Genomic DNA, 13,968 nt, shown 5'->3' with positions numbered 1-13,968 from the left:
CATATTTTCCAACTGTTTTAACACAGAGGCAAGTAAATGCCCATAATTTCCACTCCTTAGGACTACTCACATTTTTTCTGTGTGTGTATGTGTGTGTGTGTGTGTGTGTGTGTGTGTACACACAGAACTTTTTAGAAGAACAGGACACTAAACATATTCCAAATAAACTGTTGTAAAACAATTTTTTCATTTACTACTACACGTGTCTTTTTACTTGACAAATATGCATCGACATTCTTGTTTTAATGACTTCACACTGCTCAGTGGCAGGGACTGATCTCCTCAATACCCTACTGTATAGTCAAGTAATTTCCGAGTAAAAAGAGAAGATGTTTCGTAAGGCCCAGCTGATGGCCCCCCACCCCAGCCCTGCCGGAGAAGGTGCCTTCCAGCCCACCGGACCCTACGGACCCTCTGGGTTCACTGTCGGGGCAAAATCTACCCACTCCCGGCTCCCCTTGGTGGGGAGATGTGAGAACATGTCACAAAGCAGCAAAGGGATGCTCTGGGCCTGTGGCTAAGGCCCAGGCCCGGCTCTGCTGGGCGGGCGCGTGCGCCTGTGTGTTCCGAGGCGGCAGGGCGAGGGCACCCTCCCGGATCCAGCCCTGCCTCAGTGTCCGTTGGTGCTCTGGACAGTGGGCGCGGTAGGCAGCCGACCCCAGTGATCAGAGGATGCAGGATCCCTGTCACAGGCCTGTTTCCATTTTCACTGAATGTCTGCAAACCCCACGTGGAACTGTTAGGTCCTCAGACTCACTTAGAATTCCACATGCACTCTCTACCAACCCTACACGGACCCACAATGTGTGGGCCTGCAGCCACTGCAGTCCTGGGGCTGTGCTTACGGGCTGCCCCCCCTTGATTGGACGAATGTTTTGTTGGCATCATCGTTTTGAGATTCGTAAGCTATTAGGGCACAGTCCACGCCGGCCCTGTGACTCCGTGGCCTGTCTTGTCTGACATCACACGGTGGTTCGGGGCGTAGCTTGACCAGCTCCCTCCAACTTCCCCAAAGTTGAAATTTGCATCTCTTGGGACTAAAAAGTAGTGAGTTTTTTGTAAAAGTGACTTTGCTTTTAGGCAAAGACCAAGGAATAATCCGACAATGGAAAACCGTCTGAGGGAGAGGAAATGCCACCCCCTCCAAGACCAAGGAGCTGCCAAAGGGCAGCCTGGAAGGGCCTCGAAGGGGACGGTGAAATAACCCCACCTCCGGGAACACAGGCACGGCCCAGGCTCCGCGTTTCTTTTTAGACTCGTGGAAGCCGCGCCCAGTGTCAAATGGAAAATGGGACCCAGGCTTGATCTGATCTCAGCACAAAAGAGCTTGCAGTCAGGAAGGGGAGTTTATCACAAAAGTGACTTCACACCTTATTTTCACAAACCTTCACCTAAACCCAAACGAAGGCCAGCAGGCCTGTAAAGGGAGATGCCAGAGGGAACACTTGTTTCACGGGAACATTGCCATATTCTGCTCTGCACAGGGAGCCCCAGTGATTTGAGGCCAGAGCCAACATATTGATGGCAGAAAACACAACAATCTCAGGAAATTACCGTCACCCGGCAGCTCTTACAGACGTGAACGCTTTTATTGTCTCTTCGGAGTGAGCAGCCCTGAATCCCGCACACGGGGAAACAGATGCAGAGATAAGGGGCAGCCAGCGGGGCCTGTCCTTTCAGGAGGCACAGCCTGCGGTCAGGACCGTCACTCCCCCGCTGCTGCTCGGGACTTGCCCATCTCTCTCCCCACCGTACCTCTGGAGTCTAGAGAACAGGGCAACAGTGAGGACCAAGCACAAGATGGAAGAAGGCCCACAGCATCCTGCTTCCACGGTGGCCAGGACAGCAAGACCTTCTGGAAGCCCCTCCCTGACCTCGCCTTCTTTTCCTCCTCCCATACCCACGGGGGTTGGAACCTGGACGCCTCCCCGGGGACAAGCACCCAACAGCCCTGGGCAGTCGTGGCTTCCGAGAGAGGAGCCCGGGCACGTCTCCAGGACGAGTGGCCCCATTTCTACCCGCCGGAGAGCAAGCAGCTCGAAGAATGGCTCGGCAGGAGCCTGCGAGGACCACTCAGGCGGGAAGGGCCGGGGAGAGCAGGGGTCCCCAGACCCTCCTCAGCCGCCTCCCCTCACAGCACTTTCCCTGAGGTGCCAGGGCTTTTCCATAACCCAAAACAGTGAGTCTGGATTAATGAAGTCAAAATGAAAAGCCAGATGCTTGTCACGAATCACAATTTGATGACTCTCCAAGCAACCCTGATTAATGGCAATTAAAGAATTAAGTACACAGCACAACAAATGTGCTATGATGAACCACGTGGGTGAGCTTCTGTCCAGAAATATTTCATAGCCTTTCTTGAGTGCCTTATATATGCCAGAAAAAGAGGGAAAGGAAACGATACCGGGGTTAGTTCGCTTTCTTGAAGCAACTACCACGCGCCTGGCATGTCACTGCTATAATCCCCACAGGCCTGGACACCACCCACGTTGTCCTCTTGTCTCATCTGAGCGCCCGGCAGAGTGTCCACTGTAGATCTAGTATTCAATCCCCATTTGCTAAGTGTGCATCTTTAATCCTTACAATTAAACTGTATTCTTCTTATTATACATAATCCATATTATTCTTTCCATTTTGTAGATGAGAAAACCGAGGCTAAGAAAGAAGTATTCTGCCCAAGGCCACACATCTAAACAGACAACAGAGCTGAGATCTGAACCCGGGACCACTTGGGCGGCGGTCCCAAATGTTAAATGTATAAATGGATAAGGAATGGGTGTTACCTGTATCTTCACAGAAAATAAGCATGTTCTTTGTAATACCCTGCAATTAAGGCAAACTTCATCACAAAACTTCTACAATGTAGTTAAATTCTGGTTATTTGGTCAAATGGATGCTATTGGTTATTTTCCTCCCTGATGAGTGAGGTTGCACTAGAGTTACGTTTGGGGTTATTTCCTTATAATCTCAATGATGTTTATTTTGAAGGGGGAACACGGGCCAAGCCTATAATCTATTTAAAATGTTTCAGGTCACAGACCTCTTTAATAAAACCCGTTATTCCTGCTGAGAGAAAGTCTTTTGATCTTCAGACTGGTAGATTTTATTTTTGCAAATCTACCCTATCACTGTGAATTACACTGTCTCTTAAAAAAGGAAACTTTCCAAGAGCAAGCAAAGGCAGTATGCAGGGTCTTTGTGTCTGGTTCTGGGGACCGTAGAGGTTTTCCTAACAACTTGACAAAACAGGTCGGGAGAACGTAACAACTTCGGAGCCCAGTTATTCCATTTCTGAGTCTTTTCATTTTTCAAAAATTAGCTGCCAATCTACACATTTTCATGATTATTCCACAGAGATTAGGGCTGGTGCAAATAACAATGAAAAACAAGATTTAAACAGGATGGCAGGGAATTCAATTTGGCTTTCACACCCCCCTTCCCCCATATTTAACTGAGGCATTCACACACACACACACACACACACACACACACACTTCTTTTAAACTGAGCTACAGAGAACTCTTCCTCCAGCGGTTTGTTCTGCTGTGAACCTGCTTTTTGAGGGCAAATTAGCTCCCATGTGCAATTCTGTCCTCACATTTTTTTTCTAGGGGCAGGAACTGATATGCAAAAGAGGAAGGGTCAGGGGGAACTCAGGAAGGCTCTTCAAAAAACAGCTGAAAACCCTGCAGTCTGAAAACATTCTTAGTGAGGAGGGATTTAATACAGAATGAAAAGAACCATGAGACTATTTGTAAAAGCCATCATGGAGCCACCTGTCTCGAAGTGAGGCAGGAAAAAAGATGCGAAATATTAGAAATCAGAAAATAATACAGAAAACGGAGCTGGAGACAGTTTGTGCTTTCAAAACAGGTCCAGAGCTGGGTTTCAGGTGCCCCAGGAAGGTCCAGCACTGCACAACTATTGTGTGTCTGGACCCGCTCATGTGTGCACCCCTGTACACTGGCTCTCAAACTACTAACAGTAACTGCTGTTTATTCAGCAACCCTGGGAGAGGCAGACACACTCAGAATTTACATACTCTTTTAGAGGACTTTTCCTGATTCTGGCCGTCATCAGAGGCCATTTCCTAAGTCACTTCCTCAAATATAAATGGCCTTTTACACTTCATCACTTAAGTAAAAAGTCTAAGTTTAGATCATTTTCTTCTACCTTCTTCCCGATTTTAGAAGACTTCATGCTTGGCCAGCAACTGTGCAACAAAAGTGACATCTCCATCTTTAAAGAAAAATGTAGGAACTGGACCAAAATAATGATTTACACGGATATTCTCATAAGTGTTGATCTCTTGTCATTACAAAGTGAAGAGACAGAGGAACCCAGGAATAGTTTTTGTGTTCCTATTATTTTTCAAAGATTTTTTTTCATTTTTTATAAAATAGATAAATACAAAGTTACAATATGAACTCAGTTTTTTACTCAGCAAGGCAAGATGCTGTCATGAATACAGTATCTCCTCTTGCCTTCTTAGCAGTGAAGTTTTATGCGGACATGAAAAATTCAAAATTAAAACTGTATACGGTAGCAAAATCCACGTGTCTACTCATAACACTCCGAAAAACATACCTGTCATACTGAGGTTTCTACAAAGGCCATTGGACTTCTTTTTAAAGCTATATTTATGTCATTTAGACCCAAGGAAGTAAAATTATGCTAATCCCCACAGGAATACCCAGTGTTTGCAATCCATACATATCTATTTATCAACAACAACTGAAAAGCTATTGTTGATTTTCCCACCGAGGACACCATCCAGTTTACCATATAACTTTTTTTTTTTTTTTTAAATTTAGAAAAGTCTCTCCCGCCTAGCTGGTGGGGAAACAAGAGCTACAAATCTAGATGCAAACAGAGAGAGAAAATGTATTCCAGAGCACCATAGGATGCTGGCTCCAGAGAGAAATGGGTGCAGACATCCCGATGGCTGACTCTCCATGTTAAGGCCATGTGGTTTCCAGGTTAATGGGAAATTCTCCCTAAAGGACTTGCATTCTGAGATCAGTTCTGTCTACAACACCCCAAAATTATCAGCTGTAATGAATTAAATTATCAGCTGTAATGAATTAAAATGAAGTGCCTTCTTATAAAAATTCTTAAAAAATCATCTCTATTCACTTTTCAAAACCAAGTTCATAGTACACAGAATGTAAATTCAAAAATCAGGCTCCTTAAATCGCAGCTTAATCTCTTAGCAGCTTCAGTACTTTGGGAATTTACTTTGGTCACCCCAGCTTCAAATGGGTCAGCTGAAGTCAAGTTCAGTTGTATCTGAGAAGGGTAAAGGAAGTACAAATGTATCAATGATTTGGTAACAGTGATTGCTACTGACAGTAACTAAAATAATCACACAGAAGGATACCACTTGATATTCTGAATGGGTTCTTTAGTTGGACCAAATGAGCAAGAAAAGTTCTAGATTTCCATTGTATTCGGTGACAGACAGAGAGCTGAGCTATCCTGTAACCCAAACCTTGTAGGATCCCAAGGACAAAATGCCCAACATAACAGAACACGTAACAAGGTCCATGTGGATATGCCCTCCGAGTGGGTATCAGGTCCCACAAGGACTGCTTGGTGTCCGTTCTGTCATCCACAACCTTCAGCCCACAATGTCCTCATGCAAACCCGGAGGAGGGGGGGTGTCGTCAGTAGAACCTCACAGAGGCTTACAACTTCCTCGTTTTCAGGCCTACAAAATCAGCACATCTTTATGTATAATCAGGCAGAAAATGCTCATATCCATCAGGGAGCAAAATATAGGAAAACTCATTTTAAACACTACAGTCAGATTTTTCTGCAGCCCTTAAATAAGTTTAAATTATTTATTTTCAATGTTTTACTTTTTTTTTTCCCAGCAAATTACATTTCTTTTACAAAAGGCTATCTGCTCTAAATTAAACTGAAAATTCTTGAAATTCAGGTTAAACAAACACAACTCCAGAGAGAAGTGAGAAAACGCAGGTAGAAATGCACTAGAAATTTCTAAACCATTTTTAAATGGTAATTAATTGCAATTATCTCTCACCACCTGAGATAATTAGCAGTATGAGTTTTAATTTAATGAAGTAGGATACACAATTTATCAATATGTTTCCACTGTGGATCTCTTTGAATATCACTGCCCTACACAAAACCCAGCACAAAGGAGGAAGTAAAGGTCACTTTTTCAGGCTCAAAGTGGGGCTCACAGCAGGGGGTCGCCGGCTCTCTCTAGTTTCCATTAAAAGCACCGGAGTTCACTTCAGAGTGCCTCCAAAGTCAGCTTATAAGAGATCAATCCCTCATTTTCATTCCTCCTAAAGATTCTAGATTAAACATTTTCCCCATTTGGTCTAAGGAGGTGTCTCACGTGCTATTTCATATGCTCCAAGTGTGCCAGTGAAAGTTTGATGTAAGAACAAAAATCTACCAAAAACTGATGAATCAATATTCGCCGTGGAACCCCTAGCTTTAGAAAAGGACTCTAATCCAAACCATCTTGTTCAATTTTAGACAGTTTCAAACTGCCCGAAAAAGCTTTCGAGTGTCAATTTTAGCATGTGAACTCCACAATGGAGCCCAGAAGTCTATTTCAGCATGTGTAAGGTCATTTACAAATTCTTTATGCAGTTCTTAGTCGTCTCTGCAAAAACCCCACACATGAGAGACAGAAGGAAGATGGAGACACAGAGGCAGAGGCAGAGGCAGAGAGGAAGGAGGGAGGGAAGGGATGAAATAACAAAGCTGGGACCCTCGCACACTGCACCTGCCCTCAACACACCCCAGAAGCCCTGCACCAACTGCACGTCCATGAGAGCTCACTTTTGGCGCGAACATGGCAGGAAGAGAGTCAGATTTCTTTTAGCAGTGAGCTGACTGCTGAAGAAAAACGAATCATTGCACACTTGAATGAGAAAAGCTGAAGGAGGAGCTTTCCCACTCATTGGGGCCCATCTTCAGCAATTCGTTAAGCCGTGGCCCTGTGCCGTAAGCCATCAGGAGGTGAAGCGGGGACCCCCGAAAGCAGAGAGAGCACATGGAAGGTAATGAGGCTCTCCATCACCCAGGACAGACAACGGGAGGGGTGCCGGGCAGCGGCTGGGTCGTAGGCTGCCCTGGGAAGGAGGAGAGTGCACGCTGGGAACATCCCATCTGTGGAAAAGCAGCAAAGAAATGGGCGATCTCACCCAGGAGCCTGTGGCCCCTGGAGACCCAGGGGGGCTGCCCCCCAGTCCTACCTTGGAGGCCTGGGGCCTTCGGACCCTGAGCTGCGCAGAAGCCCCTGGACTCAGCCACCTGCAAGGGACCCTGCTGTCTCCTTCACCTCGTCACTGCCCTCCTCGCCTTCCACTGGGGTGGAGAGGAAGGTGGGCCCATTTGCCAAATATGCAAAAAAGGAGGGAAGGTAGTTTTCTCTCAGGAAAACACGGGCAGGAAGGGAGCCCGTGCTTCCTGTCCTGACCAAAACGGGTTTACAGATTAGGACGTCTGACTTGGCGGGCTTGCGGCGGGTGGGAGCGGGACCTCTTTTAGTCAACAGGCATTCTGAGCACCCCAAAGGCAGAAACAAACGGCCCTGGGAGAAGGGAGACAGAGCCAGGCCTGTGGTGGGGAAGGCAGGCGGCCCCCAGGCCTGGAACTCGGGGTTTTCACCATTTTTCACAGTTCATCCCCAGGTGGATCATGGGAGGCACCCAAGGCATCCACCCACCTGTTCATTGCAGCAAAACAGGAGAAGGAAAAAAAGACGGACTCAAGGGATGAGGCCATTTCCTGCAGAGGAGGCCTGGGCTGCCTCCCCACCAGGCCCTTCTCAGGAGTGACTCCTGGCCCCCAACCAAATACACACCAAAGCAGGGTGGGCCCTGCCCACCTCTCCCCCCTGGGGCTCTCTGCAAAGCTTCTTTTGTTTGCTCTGTTTCACTTGTACTGATGCAGCATTTCACTTTTAATGTTCCCTAACGTCTTACAAATATTTGTTAGACTATCATCAAACGTTTCGAAGTGATGTCAAACACAAGCTATTAAAGCAACGACACTGAAAAGGGAAGGACGTGAACATATATCACAGGAGATGCCGAAGGATAACCTGCGGTGCAGAGTCATTTATTACACTGCGAAGAACAACAACATGCCAGGTCTCCGTGGAGAAACCAGGGTGGGCATCTGGTCGACCCCATGCTAAAACCAGTTTTGCTGGTGTGGCTTGAGTCTGCTTTGGGAGGCCCACGTCCCTGATGAACCCCTGTCTCCCTCCTCATCTGGATTTTAAATGTGTGTGTGTGTGTGTGTGTGTGTGTGTGTGTGTGTGCGTGTGTGTGTAATGCCTATGCTCTGAAATGCAACCTGCCCAAGGTCTGGATCACACGTGTACATGTGCCTGTTCTGAGCAAAACCAAAATGATCTGTCTCAAGGTGTCAACTGGATCAACGGTTCTCCCCTTGTCAGCCTCAAAGGATGGGTCACTTGTCGCTTTTACATCTTGTGTTTTCTCCAGTGACATGGAATGATGCCACACACATGCCTGAGGGCTCTGCAGGTACAAACGGACCGACACCAGACAGGGACTAACGGTAACCATCAGGGCTGGAGGGGCAAGGTCTTATGGCCACAAGTGGGAGTCACAGCACCCAAAAATGTGTGTAGAAATAGCGGAAATTAACACAACATTGTAAATCAACTATGCCTCAATGAAACTTTAAAAATAATAATTAAAAAAAAGAGAAATAGCAAGGGCTGTCAGTCAACCCCAAAGGGTTGCTCTCTGTGAGCTGGATTCACTGATATAAGTCTGCATTCAAATAAGGCAACAAAACCAAGAGTTATTTCGTAGTGAAAGTATTTCATAATGACAAATATTAGAGGCGGGAAAAAGAAACAAAAACGCCTCTGAACGCTGCTACCCTTGATGAATTCTGGGTTAACTGCAAATACGTGAGGCAGACACCCAGAGTACTAACGTCACTTATGCTTAAATTCACCATTCCAAGCAGGAAAAGCTGTCTTGTTTTAGTAAAAGGTAAAAATCAAACCAACCAACCAAAACCCAAAAAGGAGGGGCTTTAGTACTCAGGTCAGGTGTGTTTGATGTTATAACCCTTTCCCACTCTGCCCCCTGCGTCTCTCCCCACACTGTGTGTACTCCCTGTGTGTGTCTGTGTGCATATGGTCACATAATGTCTTTATTTCCTGTATTTATTAATACACATGTAACCGTGAAGGATACACACGACACGTGGACAGGTGGGGTGGAGGTGTTTCACAGCATGGCACGTAGTAGACTGTATATATACACCAGGTCCTCTCAAACTTCAAGAGTTTGACGTTTATATTGACAATATGCTCCTACACATGACCCAACGTGAGACACACAAATTCAAGCCAAGGGGAAAAGATCCCCAAACCAAAGAACCACGATCCTCAGAATCTAGGCCTCCAGTGAGGAAGACACAGTGGTCCCAGCACTACTGGCTGCAGCCTCTTGGCCAGGAAATTGGCTGTGATCTTAATTTTCAACAAGGGAAATGGCTGCAAGGAAACCACTGGTTACCTTCTCTCAGGAGACTTCAGACATACTTCTCAAAAGACCCAAATGCAACATACTTTGATTCACGGACCTGTGGGCTCATCCCAGGAGGCCGTGATGATGGGCTTTTATTGTTACGATGCTCCTGAATTTCCGAGGATATGTAGTTTCCCAAGATGTAGCACTTTTATTAAAATATTGATGAATTAAAGAAGCAAGGAGGAGTTTCTGAAACTGCTGCCTTCAACTATCACCAAGAAACAGGATGGGAAGAAAACCTGACCATTTAACTCAGTGACATGTTTTGGTCTTCAGCTCTGGTGGACTTTGAGGCCAGGAAACACATATTTTTTTCCCATGTAAAAAAGGTATAAACATGTATGACCATGGGAAGTTCTGAAATCGGATACACTATATCAAACCCAAGTTGTATAGGATTTTTAAATGCGACATCATTATTTATATCTGTGCACACAAATTATTTTTTAACACGTTCTGTATAATCTGGAATGTAAGCAAGTAATCTTCCGGTTAGAGATATCTGTGACTGCTTAAATTTTAAGCCACATATCAAATAATCTAATTTGTCACTGAAACAATTGCAACACATATAATATACATAATACTTGAATTATTACTTTAAAAATCCCATATAAAAGATGAATGCGAATAACCTCAACAAATAAACATCTTCAGACAAAGCAGTGAATTCAAGAGGCTCAGACCGTTTCCTGCAGGTTCCACTCTCCCCTCAACCAAAGTGAACCAATCCTTAAAATCACTGAAATTTCCATGAAAGTTTAAATATTATGCATATTAAATATTTTCAGCTTCCTTTTTTTTTTTTTTTTAACTTTTAACAGAAGGTGAAGGAGATATTTCTTCAATACCAGTTTGTCTTTCCAAGTTTAAAATAAGGTACCTCAGAGCTGAAATACCCCGTGGGGAGCAGGGTGGGGAATTTTGAGTGTTGAAATTGAGGGAAGCACAGGGCCTTGACATTCACTCCGGGGGCTGCAGTCCAGAGAGAATGGGAACTGCATTTGAAAGCTGCATTTGGAAGTGCCGGATCAGACCCTGCGAATCGAATCGTAACCCTTTTTGCTTCTCCAGATGCTACACTCCGTGCCTCCAACTCAGAAGAAAAAACAATCACACCTTCAGGAGATTCCTTAGGAATCACCAAGGATCCTTGACGAATTTTTCAAACACGTTTCAAATACAGTCGCAAGTAACCCGACGCCTTTTGACCGAGGGGTTTCGTAACCTGACAGCCAAAACGGCACTCGGCAAAAGTACTACCAACTTTTCAAACCGGGATAATTCCGATTTTGCGGAAAGCAAGTTCAGACTCGATCTGTTTATTTTACAGTATAAACAAAAAGCTCTCACGTCAAAAATAAGAAAAGAAAGCGCGTTATGAATGACTTTATAAAGGCTGACTTCCGTGATCTCACTATATAAGCGTAGATCGATTTAAACACGACAGGGACCACGGTGTCCTCCCCACGGGGACAGCGGGACGGCTCACAGGTGTCCCGCGGCCGGCCTGCCCTGCACCTGCAGTCACAGCACCAAGTGGCCCAGGCTTTGACAAAAGTCAGCGCTCCCACTGTCCCCAGAGAGGAGAGGCGGACCCGAGCGAAACCAGGACTTACACATCTAACCGCCTCGTCTTTTCTTTCTTTCTCTCTCTTTTTTTAATCCGAGTTTTCCTACGGAAATTCTACCTGGAAACACTCACGTGGATGTGTGCGTCGCACTCTGGGAGTCCAAGACCGATCCTCGGGCGCCAAGAGCAACCTCGGAGCCGGGCTCGCCTGCTCGGCCCCCTCGCCGTGGCCAAGCGTCCCGCCCGGGCTCGGCTGCGCTCCGCGGGGACCCAGGACCGTCGCCGCAGACGCCGCCCCGGGCGCGGGCCGCGCAGGCACTTGTCAGAGCGCCCGGCTCGCTCGGCCGCCCAGCTCTTCCCAGCTTTCTTTCACAATGACTTCCTGAAGTTGCTCACTCGCATTGTTCCCCATTTCTCCTCTGCGCTCCCCACCCCCCGCCGGCCGCCACCAGGCTTTCGCGCTCCCGGCCGGTCGGCCCGTCCCGCGCGCACAGCGCCGCCCACGGGCCGCGCACCTGGGCTCCGCTCCGCGCCCCCGCGGGCCAGCGCTCAGCCACCTGCGGCCGACCGGCCCGAGCGCGCGCCCGCAGCCCGCGCTCCACAAACTTTGGGGCTGCGCGCCAAGCCGGTCCCGGCGCGCCCTGCCCCGCCGCCGCCTCGGACCCCGCGCACGCTCCGGCACCGAGCGGGACAGGAGCCGGGAGGGGGGCGGGACGCGGAGCGGGGCTCGGAGAGGGACGGGGACGGGTCGTGGGGCGGGACTCGGAAGCGGGCGCGGCGCGGGACTCGGAGCGGGGCTCGCAGCGGGACGCGGAGCGGGGCGCGTCGCCTCTGCCGCCGGTCGCCCGCTCGCGCTGCGCCGTCCCGACCGCAACTCCGGGGCCGCGCGCGCAAACTTTGCCGCCGCGCTGGGCTGGACGCCGGCCCCCCCGAGCCCAGGCTCTCGGGGCGGCAGCGGGCACGGGCAGTACCTGCTGGCGCCGCCGCCGGCTGCAGCCCGCTCGCCTGTGCCGGGCCCGCTGGGCGCGCCGCCGCCGCCCCCGCGCCCGCGCGCCCCAGCCCTCCCCGCGCCGCCGCGCTTCCTCATTCCAGCGCCGCATCCCGCCGCGGCCCCGCGCGGCCGGCGGTGACCGCCTTTCCGCGTCCCGGGCTGGCTGGCGTGTCTGCCACCGCGCCGCGGGGCCCGCGCTTAACCCTTGGGGGTCCGGCGCGGACGACGCGTGCGGGGCCGCTGAAGCCGGGGCGCCCTCCCGGGGACCCGCAACCCTGTGCCCCGGGCCACTCGTCGGGGCACCCGCGTGCTCGCCCGCCCGGGGCACTCGGGGTCCCGTGAAGCACTTTCCCCGACGTCTAGGGCAGCCCACTGCCCGCCCGGCTTCGTTTCCCTCCAGCTAGGGCCACTTGCATCCCCGGTTCTGGCTGCGACCCCAGGTTATGAGTGCCCACCCGAGGGGGTGGGAAAAGTTGATCCTCCGCAAGTGAGGGGAAGGTGCAATTCATTTTCCCAGACAACCAATGGAATACCTCTCGTCTCTCTTCCCTCCCACCCGCTCGAGGCACAAGTTAGGATCGCGCCTTCCGGCTTGGCCTGTGTGCACACGCGAGTGTGAAAGGGCGGCGGCGGCGGCGGCGGCGCGGGCGGCTCGGAAGGCAAACCTGTAACCCCTCCTCGGCTCTCTGCGCCTCAGCCTCTCCCTCCGCGAGCCCCGAAGCGGGAGTGTAAGGCGCTGAGTATCGATTCAAACGGGAATGCCGGCTCTGATGGCGCACCTCTTCGTCCTCCGCGAGGAGTCCGTCATTCTGATCAGGCAGGCCCCACCCGGCAGGAGCCCGGCGAGAGTGCTCAATTTGAGCAGAAGAGCAGGAGTCATGAATTCAACAGATTTGTGCTGGGCATCGCCCCCAACCCCCGCCCAGGCGCCAGGGGAGGGTCTGTTACACGAGCCAAGACCGCGGCCTTTCAAGACTTGCAGGGGCGCATCGGTAAGGGTCAGATAAACGCCGGCGTATCCCTGCGAGCAGGACAAACAAAACGGGACCGCGTCTTTCCATGGGAAGAGCGAGAAAGGGCTCAGGGGCGTCGACGCGGGAGGCTGGGCAGGCCTTCCAAGTGGAGAGAAGTGGCTCCGGGCAAAGGGAACGGGCAGCTGAGTGAGGCCAGGGAAGGCTGTGGCCCGTCTAAGGAGGCTGCTCCTGGCGGGGCCAGGGGCCCTGTTGACCACCTTCGCCTCTGCCATCCCTGGGAGAAGTCTCTCCTACCATCCTTGAGCTGCAAACAGCATGCGCCAAGTTCTTGCTGGACCCCTTCTGCGACACTAGTACTCGGTTTGTCCTGAAATTCTGCCGTGCTGAGCCCGAGACAGTTAACTCCGTGCTTAAAAGCCCAGAGGAGGCTGGACTTGTAGAAGGTTCATTGACTTAATTCCTAGTCCTTCCCTTACCTGTGTGACCTTGGGAAAGTTATTGAACCTCTCTGAACCTCATCTTCTTTATCTGCAAAAGAAATAAACGCTACTTCATCCTAAAGAGTCCTTGTCAAGATTCAATGAGGCAATAAACATAGGGTGCAGGGCCCCAAGGGAGGCAGATGACCCGGTGGAGGGGTCATGACCTTGGATGAGTGCGACACTCTTAGCTCCGCCCCCCAGGCTCCTCTCTTTAAATGTGTGCCATGGTCCCCAGGAGTGCGTGTCAAGGACTCAGATGTGTTCATCCCACCAAGGCAAAGCCTCCTGAGGCAGAAGAGCATGAGGCTAGGAGCCCAGGCCGTTGGGCTGTGTGACCTTGACCGAGGTCACTAACCTCTCTGAGCTTCAGTTTCCCCATCTA

At 49.9% G+C, this 13,968-nt stretch overlaps 1 protein-coding gene across 6 annotated transcripts in view; it reads right to left on the bottom strand.

Annotated features, from left to right (window-relative positions):
• Window positions 1-11,969, bottom strand: part of IKZF1 (IKAROS family zinc finger 1) — an 89,636-nt gene extending 77,667 nt beyond the window's left edge. For all 6 annotated transcript variants that reach the window (XM_060020091.1, XM_060020092.1, XM_060020093.1 and 3 more), the window contains exon 1: window positions 11,272-11,969. The gene's annotated coding sequence lies outside the window, so the exon portion shown is untranslated. The remainder of the gene's footprint in view (window positions 1-11,271) is intronic.
• Between the last annotated feature and the right edge of the window lie 1,999 nt (window positions 11,970-13,968).

Source organism: Delphinus delphis, chromosome 9 (genome assembly GCF_949987515.2).
Source record: "Delphinus delphis chromosome 9, mDelDel1.2, whole genome shotgun sequence".
NCBI lineage: Eukaryota > Metazoa > Chordata > Mammalia > Artiodactyla > Delphinidae > Delphinus > Delphinus delphis.
This window is presented reverse-complemented; position numbering and strand designations above follow the sequence as displayed.